Source organism: Spinacia oleracea, chromosome 3 (assembly GCF_020520425.1).
Source record: "Spinacia oleracea cultivar Varoflay chromosome 3, BTI_SOV_V1, whole genome shotgun sequence".
Lineage (NCBI taxonomy): Eukaryota > Viridiplantae > Streptophyta > Magnoliopsida > Caryophyllales > Amaranthaceae > Spinacia > Spinacia oleracea.
In genome coordinates this window covers 6923936-6936317 of record NC_079489.1, presented here as the reverse complement: position 1 = coordinate 6936317, position 12382 = coordinate 6923936, and the positions used below count along the sequence as shown (strand labels likewise).

At 34.1% G+C, this 12382-nt stretch overlaps 1 long non-coding RNA gene and 1 other non-coding gene across 2 annotated transcripts; one reads left to right on the top strand and one right to left on the bottom strand.

The window, feature by feature from the left end:
* Window positions 1–626: 626 nt before the first annotated feature.
* LOC130470643 (uncharacterized) lies at window positions 627–2636 on the top strand. The gene is made up of 3 exons (XR_008931354.1): window positions 627–1163; window positions 1788–2171; window positions 2341–2636. It is a non-coding gene; the product is annotated as an uncharacterized lncRNA (long non-coding RNA).
* Window positions 2637–3500: 864 nt separating this feature from the next.
* Window positions 3501–3572, bottom strand: TRNAK-UUU (transfer RNA lysine (anticodon UUU)). The gene has a single exon. It is a non-coding gene; the product is annotated as a tRNA-Lys (tRNA).
* Between the last annotated feature and the right edge of the window lie 8810 nt (window positions 3573–12382).

Here is a 12382-nt window from a genome sequence, read left to right as displayed (position 1 = left end):
AGAGAAACCCGTGGAATGTATGTTGATATGTTGTATGATTTTAATCATGGAATATGTGTTACTAGGTTGTACAGGAAATGTTTTGATGTATGTGTTCAAAATTGCGGAGTAACCGAATATCTTCATTGAAACCATTTAGCGATGAGTATCTGCCTAATTGGGGTTTACTTGATTGATTGTTTATTAATTAACAAAGGTCAGCCCCTGTTTCCCAAATTTGTGTCGTAAGAGCAACTAGGTGTGCAAATTGTAACTAGAAGGTCTTCCCGGCTGACATGCTGTCAATAAGATGACCCATATATTGGTTTATGTTTTCTTCTTCATATGTGCTAGAGCATCGATTCAGGGTGCCTGGGATATTAGGTAATTACAGGGCTAGCTTGGTTCTGTTGATATGGAGCGTGTGTAAATGGATTTGATACTGTAGCTTGCAACTCTACAGGTTATATTTGTGTAATGTGAAATAGGGCTCTTACAGAAAGAAAAAAATAGGAGTTATGTAACCTTCAATCCAATGTACATGATAAGTAATATGTCCAGTGTCTATTCTTACTTTTCATATGAGTATATTGTGCTATTCACTCCAATATTTTCTGCGTTTTGCATTCCTGGCTTCTGTTTTATGATCCAATGAATGCTTCTAGAAGCTTCTATTTCACTTTGTGATGGAGGTGGTTTATGCATAACAAGTTAAAGGTTGTCTGAGGTCTAATCACAAAAATGAAACTAATAATGGACCTAAACGAATACTTCTCTTGTTAAAGGAAAACCTAAAATGAATTAGGAATCCTAATTTGTGGTGCTGGATTATGTTTTCATTTCACCATTTCCTACTGTAGAAATGTAGGATTTCCACCCATCTGAAAGCTTTGGAAATCGCTCCTCCCAAATGCATGATGTGCATAGATTTTGACTTTGTTGGACTATCGGCCTTCGCTTTTTGAGGCTTCCTTTACCCTATAATTTGTCTTCTCGGTTCTTTTCTGCATTGTTGTGGCAACACCTCTAGGTAATATTGTAACTTCTGTTCAGTTTCTCAGATGTGTAAGCTTAATTTTGCAGGTCTTACATGTGGCATGTTTTTGAAAGACGAAATTCAAGTAGCTTACCCCGATAGTGTTGCTGGTCTTTATGTAAAGACCAGGAATGATGAAATCGTCAAGGTATCCTCTCAGTTCCTGGTTCTCCTGTTCCTATTGCTTTCTGGTCGGCTGACGGAATTCATTTGTGCATTCTGGTATTTGGTATATGGCTACTGTGCTTCCTCATTCTATTTATACAAAGTCTTGTGTTGGCTGAACAATAGACTATGGAAGCAAACTGTGACTTCTGAATTTTGCAGCTTGCTGGCTATTAAAAGGATGCTAAAATAAATTTAGAATCTTCTAACATGTAGCGTAGGTCAGCTAAAATACATTTTGAATTCTTCTGATGTGATGATCTATGTTGTATGTTTGAATTTAAATTGCTCATATAAGAATATTCTTGCCAAAAAGCTTTATAGACCAGTGAAAATGGCTATACGTTGATCTGGTTTATTGGTTGCAGTAATGCTAGGCTTATGTCTGGTTTGCTTGATCTTTCCATCCATTAATAAAATCGCATGTGTACATATATATCTTTGAATAAATTCATTAAAAGGCATGCTTAATCTTGTCAATTAACATACAAAGGTAGTTTTCTTTTCCAGTATGAAATATGAAGGCAGAAAATTGTAAAAGCAGGACTTTAGCTTATGATAATATTTTGATCTGGTAGCAAAAATTCAGATTTTCTTGCCTATACAGGTCTTGCTGAAGGGTTTATCTCGAGAGGAGCTAAAGACATCAGTATACAGTCTTTGCAGCTTATTAATGGATGTTATTTGGAATTGCAACAACGAAAACTTTAAACAGGGGTATTGCTTAGTTTGTAGTAGCTACTTCAATTATCTCCTTCGATTTCCTGTTAGTTTTGCTACACTAACTTACATTTCTTGACAAATAGTCGTTCAAAGATGTTCTTGTGTAAGCTTAATTTTGCAGGTTTACATCGACCTAAGTGTTGACTACTTAAAAATATTCTTGTTGAATGTTCCAGTTGCTGCCGTTGCCCTTGGACTGGGAGTATATATCTATAATCTGTTTACTGACCTTTCCCCTTTCCTGCACGCCTATGTTACTCATAGTCATGTACCCTTTTTTTAGCTTGAGAAGTTTAGATTAGGAATTACTAACTGCCTCAACTTGAGGTGAGTTCAATCAACTGCATACTCTGCATTTGCTGGCAGAGCTTCTCTTCTAGTCGGGTGCAGATTACTCAAGTCTAATGGGAGTACCCTACAGAATGAGTTCTTACTAGGTATTGCTTATTTTTTGTGAAATTTTATGTTTTTATTTGAGTAAACATGAAGGTTATTTTTTTTATTTATCGTGTTTTAGCTAGTGTACCATCTTTAACTTGTGCCCATTCGTGATTTAAACTTGCAGGAGCATGGTGAGCTAAATGGAGGAGAAATGTAGATCTAGCAAATGAGATGGGGGCTCTTGTTTGTTTTTGGGTCATTTTGTGATTTCTAGTAACGTTGAATTTGTTTATATGAATCTTAATTTTATGTATTTTGGTCATTAAAAACACTAAGTTAGTGAACAACTATTTTGTAATGCATGTGTCCTATCGGCACTAATATTGTAATATTACTCTTTAAGTCAATGAAAATCTTTTATTATTGACATCCTTTCTTAATTTAGAAAACTAATTTTAATTTTAATTATTATTATTTATTATTATGAATAAATGAACCCGTTGCATTAGGTGCTCAATAGATTTATTTTGACAATAAATTACCGTTGCATTAGGCTAAAACACGTTGCATTATTTCTTTAAGCCAACATAGATAACCGTCGCATTAGCTAAAATAACTGTCGCATTAGCTTAAATAACCGTCGCATTAGCTAAAATCCCCATCGCATTAGCTAAAGATCTAATGCGACACCCCATCTAAGGACCGTCGCATTAGATACTTATCTAATGCGACGGTATTAATTCCCCGTTGCATTAGGTCAGTGATCGTCGCATTAGGCCTAATGCAACGCCACCGGATGCAAGGGTCATTTATCGTCGCATTAGGTCTAATGCGACGGATTTTGATGCCTAATGCAACGATTTTAGGCGTTGCATCTAATAAGAAATGTAGTAGTGTAATTTTTTTTTCATTTTAATAAAAAATTTATTCAAAATCATTAATAATGTATAAAAATTAATCATTTAACCTTTTAAAATGTTAATCCATCAATTTTTTTTTCGTAATATAAAAGTTAACCAAAACATAGTAAAAGTTACAAAAAATTAGGTAAAAGTTACTTTGGTGCACGATAAATTTATTGTACACCTTGTGCGCGCAAGACCTTATTTTCTCAATGTCAATTTAGGATATAAGTAAAAATATCATTAGTACAGGTAATTTACATTGTTTGAAATAAAATTAAAATCTATAAAATACAAACTATTTTCAGCTTTTTCGCCGTCTGTGGGGATCGAACCCACGACCACGTGGTTAAAAGCCACGCGCTCTACCACTGAGCTAAGAAGGCTTGGATATATATCTTATCTTGTTTAATTTTAATAAATGCGGTATAAATAAGTTTAAATAAAGGTGATAGAAACAGTTCAATTGTCTTTCGGAGAAAACCGTAGGCAGCCTAGAGGAATCTTACAAGTATCTCTATTTTCCATTTACTTAACCAAATCCACTAAAATCCTTGTAAAAAAAAAAAAGAAAAAAAGAAAAAGAACAGAGAAGAGGTGAGAAACGGGTGATATTCCATACTCCACTAAACCGACCCATTTGCATGCGTGTTGTCTACTACCCTTTTCTTTTATACTTCTTTCTTCCACTCCACAAACACATACTATAAATACCATTATTCCTCATCCTTTTCTTAAATTAAACATCTTCATCTTCATCTTCCTCAAAATAGATTGAACTTCCTTAATTCCATAAAACCAACAATAAAAACATGGGAAATTATCTAGCTTTGTGTACAATTGGTGATCACATACAATCAAAAGATACCTTATTGAAGGAACAAATGATAAAAGGTCGTACCCAGTCCACAAGACTCCCGTTATTCAGCACAGGGTTTGGAAAAGTTCTAAATGTAAAAGAGATATTGCAAATAATTAGGCAAGTTGATGGGAAGATATTAGAGTTTACAAATTCACTAATTGTGAGAGATTTATTGGTAAGTTATCCTAATTCTTATGTGGGTATGTTTAAGGAAGCTACACAAGGTTTACCTCTTGATTATAAGTTGAAAGTTGGGGAGATTTATTATCTTTTGCCTTCACTTCCTCATCACACTACTAGTAGTAGTGGTACTAGTAATGAAGAAATGGATCGAAGAACGGCGACGAAGACGACGATAAAAGTGGTGATAACAAAAGAGCAACTTCAACAAATTCTAAGTAAACAAGGGGGAGTTGAGGAGTTGCTTTTAGGGGTTGTTCCTAATAAGAAGGTTTTAAGTTATGAGGGTTCTTCTTCTTCTTCTTTTTCCACTTGGTTTCCTAAGCTTGAGTCTATTCCTGAAGGCAATGATGTAGTTTGTTAATTTGTAATATATTTGAGTAACTTTTTTTTAATTGTCAATTCGAATGAGTGAGGAAGGCAGTACAAATTTCAAATAGAAAAGGGAGATTCAAACTAGTAAAATATAATAAATATATTTTTAATTTTTATTATTAGGCCGAGACAACGAGTAGTTTGTAATTTTAAAAGGTTTGTTTTTCTTAGAAAATGGTGTCAAGAAGAAGAAATTGTAGAAAATGGGAAAGGAGCTAGCTTGTATGACTGAGCTGAAAATTTAGCGTTAGGAGTGTTTTTATGAATAAAAATTATTAGCTCTTTATTATTTAAGTATGCCATTTTTATTTTTATTATCATTCTCAGATTTTATCTCAAACGGCAAAGGAAAAATAAGGGTTACACATACTAAGATATCATGTTACGGAGTACTTCGCATTATATTTACTTCGATCGTATTCTATATTTTAAAAGTAAGAACTGCTTCTGTTCTTGTCTCGCGCGATAATATTCAGCATGAAGTATTAATAGAAAAAGAAGTTAAATAATGTACGTGAGTCCAAGTTTAGAAAAAGTTTAGGAAACTTTCTTAAAAGGGTGTGCGCACTTTTTTAGTGGCCACATAGAGGAAGTAATTAATTAGTGATCGATACGATTTCGATTACCTCTCTCAGTATCTAAAATTTAAAAGGGAAATTTTATATAGTAGCATTATACTTTTGCAAATTCTCATTGGTAACAAAATTTCTACCACTTTCTCTAAAATAGCAATTGACATCTAAATTCTCTCTAATATAACATTTTTCACTAATTTTAACCTAATTAACCAATCTACTACTAACTATGGTTAAGTATCAGTAACATTTACTAAATGAACCTATGTTTACTATAGTGATTTCTCCCAACCGACTTCACTAATAATTCAAGTTCTTTCATTGCCTTCTGCAACACAACGCCGTCTACTTCGCCGTTTTTTCTTACATCACCTCCTCGGTTTCCTGTACTTCAGGTTTTGAAATTTTGATTTTTGTTAAATTGGGTTATATACGATTATTTAAGGGGGGTGGGATTAGTTTGATTGCATTATGATTATGTATTGTGATGAAGTATGGTTAGAAAAAAGAAGCTAGTGTCGGTTTAATTAAGGCAGGGGATTTAACATGGTTAAATTATGTTTTGTCATGAATGATTAAAGGGTGAGAATCATGAATCGTAAAATTAATAAAGCCATCAGATAAACGCCAAAGAGGCAAAAACTAGTAAAACAGAAAAATCAATACAGAAAATTGATCTTTAGATTACGATCTTCTTGCTTTTTTCAATTACGAGCTTCATATTTTGACCAAAAACTTGATCCGAAAATGGAAATCAAAACAGAAAATGAAGATGAAAAGAACGGATGAATGGGGGGTTAAAATGAACGCACTTGAATATAAAAAGAAATTAAGAAATCGCAGGAAAAATTGGATGGGAGATGGAAGAAGATGACAAGAAAAACAAGAACATGAAGGGAGAAATGAGGGTACGTTTGTTGGTTTTATCAAGAACTTTTGGAGGGAATGAGTTAATCATATCATGGTTAATTATAATTAGGTTAATTAGGTTAAAATTAGTGAAAAATGTTATATTAGAGAGAATTTAGATTTCATTTGCTATTTTAGAGAAAGTGGTAGAAATTTGGTTACCATTGAGAATTTGCAAAAGTATAATGCTATCATAGAGAATTTCCCAATTTAAAATAGGGTACACCAAATTAGAAAAACAAAACGCTTATAAATGAGATAGAGCAGAAAAAATCAGACCAGAACAGTCTAAAAAAAATAAGACAAGACCAAGTGAATAGAACAAATCTTTAATTACGATAAAAAAAACACATATAGGAAAATAAAGTAAAATGTTTATATACAACACATGTCACACTTGCAATTTTTCTCCTTGATCTCAAAGAGTTTGTACATCTATACTACGGAGTAATATATTAAAAGACATTGAGAAAAACGTTTATGTGCGCATGGGTGGATGTGCAAGGTAGGATTCGAACCCATGAGTCCATGACCACCAAAGGGGACGAATATAACATAACTCAATTTCCTTGTTTACCACTTCAACATCTTGCCTTAATGTTTTTTTGTTGCAGATTAAATATATAAACCTTATTTTTAGTTCGTCAAGTATTTAAATTCCAGTATTTATTTTTTATTTTTTAATTCTCGGGGGTGGCACGTCATATTCTCATATGATTTTTATTTTCTACTTCATATATTTTTAAAGTTTTGTTGTTATTTGCTTATATAAGACGGAGTACTCCATATACATTTATTTTGTATAATCTTTAAAATCTTATAATTTATAAAATAACGGTGAACGATGAAATTGGTAAATTTTATGTAATAGTGCTCCGCAAATTGTCATTTTCATTGTATCTTTTTTTTAAAAAAATTGTAGTTTTATTTCTTTTAAAAGTGTCTACCCTGTTTCAAAATCTGGATACGCCACCATCTATGTGTCATTTTGTACTCTTCCCATGCGCTACATCATTCACTCACCAAATTATATGTCATATCATAGACAACTAAAAATCAATACGTATAATGATGTTTGAACATGAAGTCTACAAAACTAAATTTTTATGTGACTTTTTTATTTTATTTCTATTGACTATTTTGGAAAAAAAAACTATGAAGAGAACATGAATAAACATGATGTGATAAGTTTCATAAATATCAAATATAGAAATACATTGCATGAATGCATATATCTAATTTGGTGTTTATTAATTTAAATTATTTAGTTCCACTAGAAAATAAATTATACAAATTGTAAGATGGTGTAATTTAAAAATCAAACGACGTAGTGTTTGTGTACGTAGTAGACGAACTTGATGGATGTTGTTCACTTTATATTATACATATATTTTATCAAATATTGAGCTCAAGAAAAATTAAAGATTTAACTATTCAATGTAGCAATCGGGGCATGTCCATTCACCCGGATCACACACCAGTTATAATTAATTGTTGATCAAATAAAAAGGTCGTAAAAAAACTCCACTATTTCATAAATTCACAAGGTACACACAATAAGTACCATGAATTCTTTCCTTATGAAATTGGCAACCCTACGTGCACTCAACTGTCTATCGATCACATGTCATGTATGGGTCCCATATATAGTTCTTAGTTGTAGTCGAGAAGGAAGCTTAATTAACAACGTAACACGGTTACACGGAAGTTTTAAATTATGTGAAACAGTAACTGTGTCATCATTTTCTTTTGGACACTTTTTTTTGACATAGGATTAATCTACTAATTAAAAAAAACAACAAACATATAAATGAGAAACAAACAAAGAAGCTAATCAGACTCCAAATGATACATCGTAGAATTGACTTAGTTCAATTCTCTACTACTGATTTAGCACGCGCGCAAGTGAACTTGATAGATCTGACACCGTTTCATTTTGTAGATGATACATCTGTCGAAAGATTTACCCTGACTTAGAATTTTGGAGAGCGTCCAAGTCTGACGGATATCAAAACTCACCCTTGCTAGCTGCAAATTGTTAACCAGGGCCGGTGAGTTCGTAAAGATGGAGAATTAGACAAAACCCGATTCATTAAACAAGCTAGAGGCTCAGCATGTGCAGCAGAAAGTGTCATACTCACAGCAGCACCTCCAAAATCGTATACCATATTGCACGAGGCCGAATTTGCCCATCTCATGTCTTCGCTTTAACAAACTTTCTTCCATGCTCCATTTACTTGTGAATGAAATTAAAGTCCGTATCACCCTCCCCTAACCTGCCAATACTCCCTCCATCCCTTAATACTCGCACTGAATTGACCATTGCGGAGTTTAAAACACTTGAATTGACTTATTAATTTAATACGAAGTAGGTGTTAGTTGACAATGGAGTATTTTTTTAATATAGTTAGTGGGAAATGTGTAAGAGGTGGGGAATGGTGAGTGGGAGTGTGAATTGTAAATGATTTTTTGTAGGGAGTAAGGGTGTAGGTGAGTGAGTAGGTAAGTGTGAGAAATAATATAATATTGGTAAAAATTTCCATTTATAAAAGCGGTGTAAGTATTAAAGGACGACTCAAAGAGAAAAACGGTGCGAATATTAAGGTACGGAGGGAGTATTAACCGACAAAAGTCAAAGAAAACTCTTTTAAACAATTTTGTCTTAAAAGAAGGCCAAAAACAAAAGGATACAAAGAAGAAGTAGGGTCGGAGCATATATATGTTGGGTTGTTGCCATAGTAAACAGAAACATAAGCAAAGGGCCAAAGGTGTTGTGGTTCGGTTCAATGAACAATTATTTTATGCGTTAAGTTGTTGAAAGGCAGCTTAATTGACTTAATTAAACATCATGAATTAGGCTAATTAACTACAAGGTAGCTTTTCCCAACAAAAGGAATGACACAACACATTGTTCTAGCAACTATACTTTTCAAATGCTTCTTTACGCAGCAATTTGTGGGTCCTATAAATCTTTCCTTTTGGGATCCTTGCATACTAAAGCACCATCATGACCGGGTTAGAAGAGCGGCATGGCGGGTACAAAATTCATCTCCATCCCCGCCTCAATGGGTATGAACTATAATTCATCCCTGCCCCACCACCCACCTGGGTATCCATCCCCGTCTCATCCCCGCCCCATATCCGCGTCAATACCCACCTTGTTTTTCTTATTTCGCCAACATTATGGAAAAAAGTAACTTCCATAACAAAAAAATTCAAACACATAAAATTAGAAGTCTTGCCTTAATTCATAATATCAAATACTACAAACCAATCCAAACGCATAAAAAAATTGTTCAACTTTTTATGTTCTTTAAATTTTTCAATTCACGTGGGGAATGATATTTGGATAGGGTTGAAGAGTATCAAGTGGGGCGGGTGGGGATGGGGCGGGGCGGGCGGGGATGGGGCGAGTATAGGAGAGTATAGGAAAGTCAAAGTCAACATTAGCATATTTATATTATTATTTTATTACAAGTTTGTTAGAGTTAGTTAGAGGTTTGTTGGAGATACTTTTAGCTTGTATATAAAGCTACCTTGAGCTCATTTTTCAGATTAAGAAAATCAGATTATAAACTCTATCATTGAGATTTCTTTCCCTCAATATTTTCCGTTTTCTTCTTCAATCTTACATGGTATCAGAGCTGAATCTCTTCTGAGATTTAGGTTACAAATTTGTTTGCAAAATTGTTCACAGTTGTTGATGAAAAATCGTGCGATTTGCTGAAGAATTGCTGCGAAATTTCTTGCGATTATAATTGCGAAATTTCTTGCAGAAATCCTCAACCTACAATCAGAATATTTGCAGTAGGATCGAATTGTTGATCGCAATGGACACTGATTCTGAAAACTCTGCTCATCAATCAGTCAATGGAGGTAACTTTGATCCATATTTTGTTGCTAGTTCAGATAGTCCTACTTCATCTCTGGTTGCTGTAGTGTTCAATGGCATGAATTTTGTTCGCTGGAGCAGAAATATTAAGAGAGCACTAATAGCTAAGAATAAAGAAGGTTTCATTAGTGGTGAGATCACAAAGCCTGCTGTGAATCATAAGGATTATCCTAAGTGGAAACGAGCTGATTTTATGGTGGTGAGTTGGATCATGAGTTCAATGAATAGTGAACTTGCTGATGATTTTGGATATATAGATAATGCTAGAGAATTGTGGAAAGAATTAGGTGAAAGATTTGGTCAATCTAATGGACCTCTGATTTATCAGTTGAAGAAAGAGATTGACAATCTTAATCAAGAAAATTTGACTATAATCACATATTATGGGAAGCTAAAGAAATTGTGGGATGAAATGCAGAATCTGAGAGCTTTTCCTACTTGTATTTGTGGAGCTCTAAATACTTGCAGTTGTATGTTCTTGAAGAAAATTGCTGAGTTTGAAGAAGAAGACAAGATGATGAAATTTCTACTTGGATTGAATGGAGGATATGAGAACACTGTCACAAATGTGTTATCTATGGATCCATTACCAAGTATCAATCGAGTATTTGCTATTACTCAGCAAATAGAAAAACAGAAGGAAGTGAATAATATGATCATTGAAACTAATGCTCTAAACAGCAGTGCAATGGCAGCACAAACTCACAAATCTGCACAGTATCAGAAGTTTGGTGGTAGTTCTGGAAAGAAAGACTGGAAGGAGTTGAAGAAAGAAAAGATGTATAGAGTCTGCACACATTGTAAAGGAAAAGGTCATACAGCTGATCAGTGTTTCAAACTGATTGGTTATCCTGATTGGTATAATTCAATCAAGGCATCCAAACCTTCACAGGCACATGGAGACAGACTTGCTGCTAATGTTTGTTCTTCTGCAAATGGTGACACTCCCTTGGATGATGATATTTCTGGAAACACTGGAGGTGTCAGCAATGAGATGCTCAATGCAATTTGTCATGAGGTTTTGAAAGCAATGCAGGGTAAACAGATGCAGAATGGGGATGCTAGTGGAGCAAACTGTTCTTATGCCAATTATGCAGGTATAATCTCTCATTCATTCAACTGCACTGTGAATAAATCTCATGATAAGTGTCTTTGGATTGTTGATTCTGGTGCATGTGATCACATGACTTATGATGAAAGTATATTGATAAACAAAAGAGTCATGAATGTACCTATTAAGGTTGGTCTACCAGATGGAACTCAATTGAGTGTTGATATCATGGGTGACACATATCTGACTGACAAATTGATGTTAACTGATGTTTTGTTAGTCAAGGGTTTCAAGCATAATCTGCTGTCTATTGGTAAACTGATAGAACAAACTGGCATGAGTGTTATTTTTAATGGAAATGGATATTGTTTCCAGGACCCCTCTAATTCCATGGTGATTGGTGCTGGAAAAAGGATACAAGGCTTATACTATTTTGTCAGACAACCAGAGAATATACAATCAAGTTTTAGTACTGCTACTAGTGTAGCTACTGAAACTACTACTGATGTACATATGCTTAGTTTGCCAAATAAGACTGCCACTAGTGTATCTGAATCTAGGATTGGGCATAGGAATAAGCTTGATTTGTTACATGCTCGACTAGGACATGCTTCTTTGTCAAAAATGAAACATGTATATCCTGAATATTGTCAACATGTTACAAAATATAATTGTGGTGTTTGTTGTAGTTCCAAACAACATAAATTTCCATTTGTTAAGAATGACAATAAAGCTGCAGAGTGTTTTAATTTGATACACTTGGATCTATGGGGGCCATATAAGGTTAAAAGCTTAGATGGAGCCTCTTATTTTTTGACTATCCTTGATGATCACAGTAGAGTTACTTGGACATACTTGTTAAACAACAAAATGCAGGCAGAAAAAGTCATCTGTGAGTTTGTTTCTATGGTGGAAACTCAGTTTCATAAGAAGATAAAAAGGGTGAGATCAGATAATGGGTCTGAATTTGTCAAGCATTCTTGTTTAGTTTTTTTTGCCAGCAAAGGTATTGTCCATGAAAGAAGTATTCCATATGTTCCACAACAGAATGGAAGGGTAGAAAGGAAACACAGAAGTTTGCTTGAAATTGCTAGATCCTTAAGGTTTCATGCTGGTTTACCAAAGAAATTCTGGGGAGAGTATGTTCTTACAGCTACATATTTGCTTAACAAAATACCCTCAAAGATCCTAGATTGGAAAACACCATTTGAGGTTATGTTTCAATCTTCTCCAGTCTATGACAAACTCAGAATATTTGGTTCTCTTTGCTTTGCTTGCAATATTGGTGTTAAGAAGGATAAGTTTGATTCCAGGACAAGGAGGTGTATTTTTCTTGGCTACCCTGCTGGTTT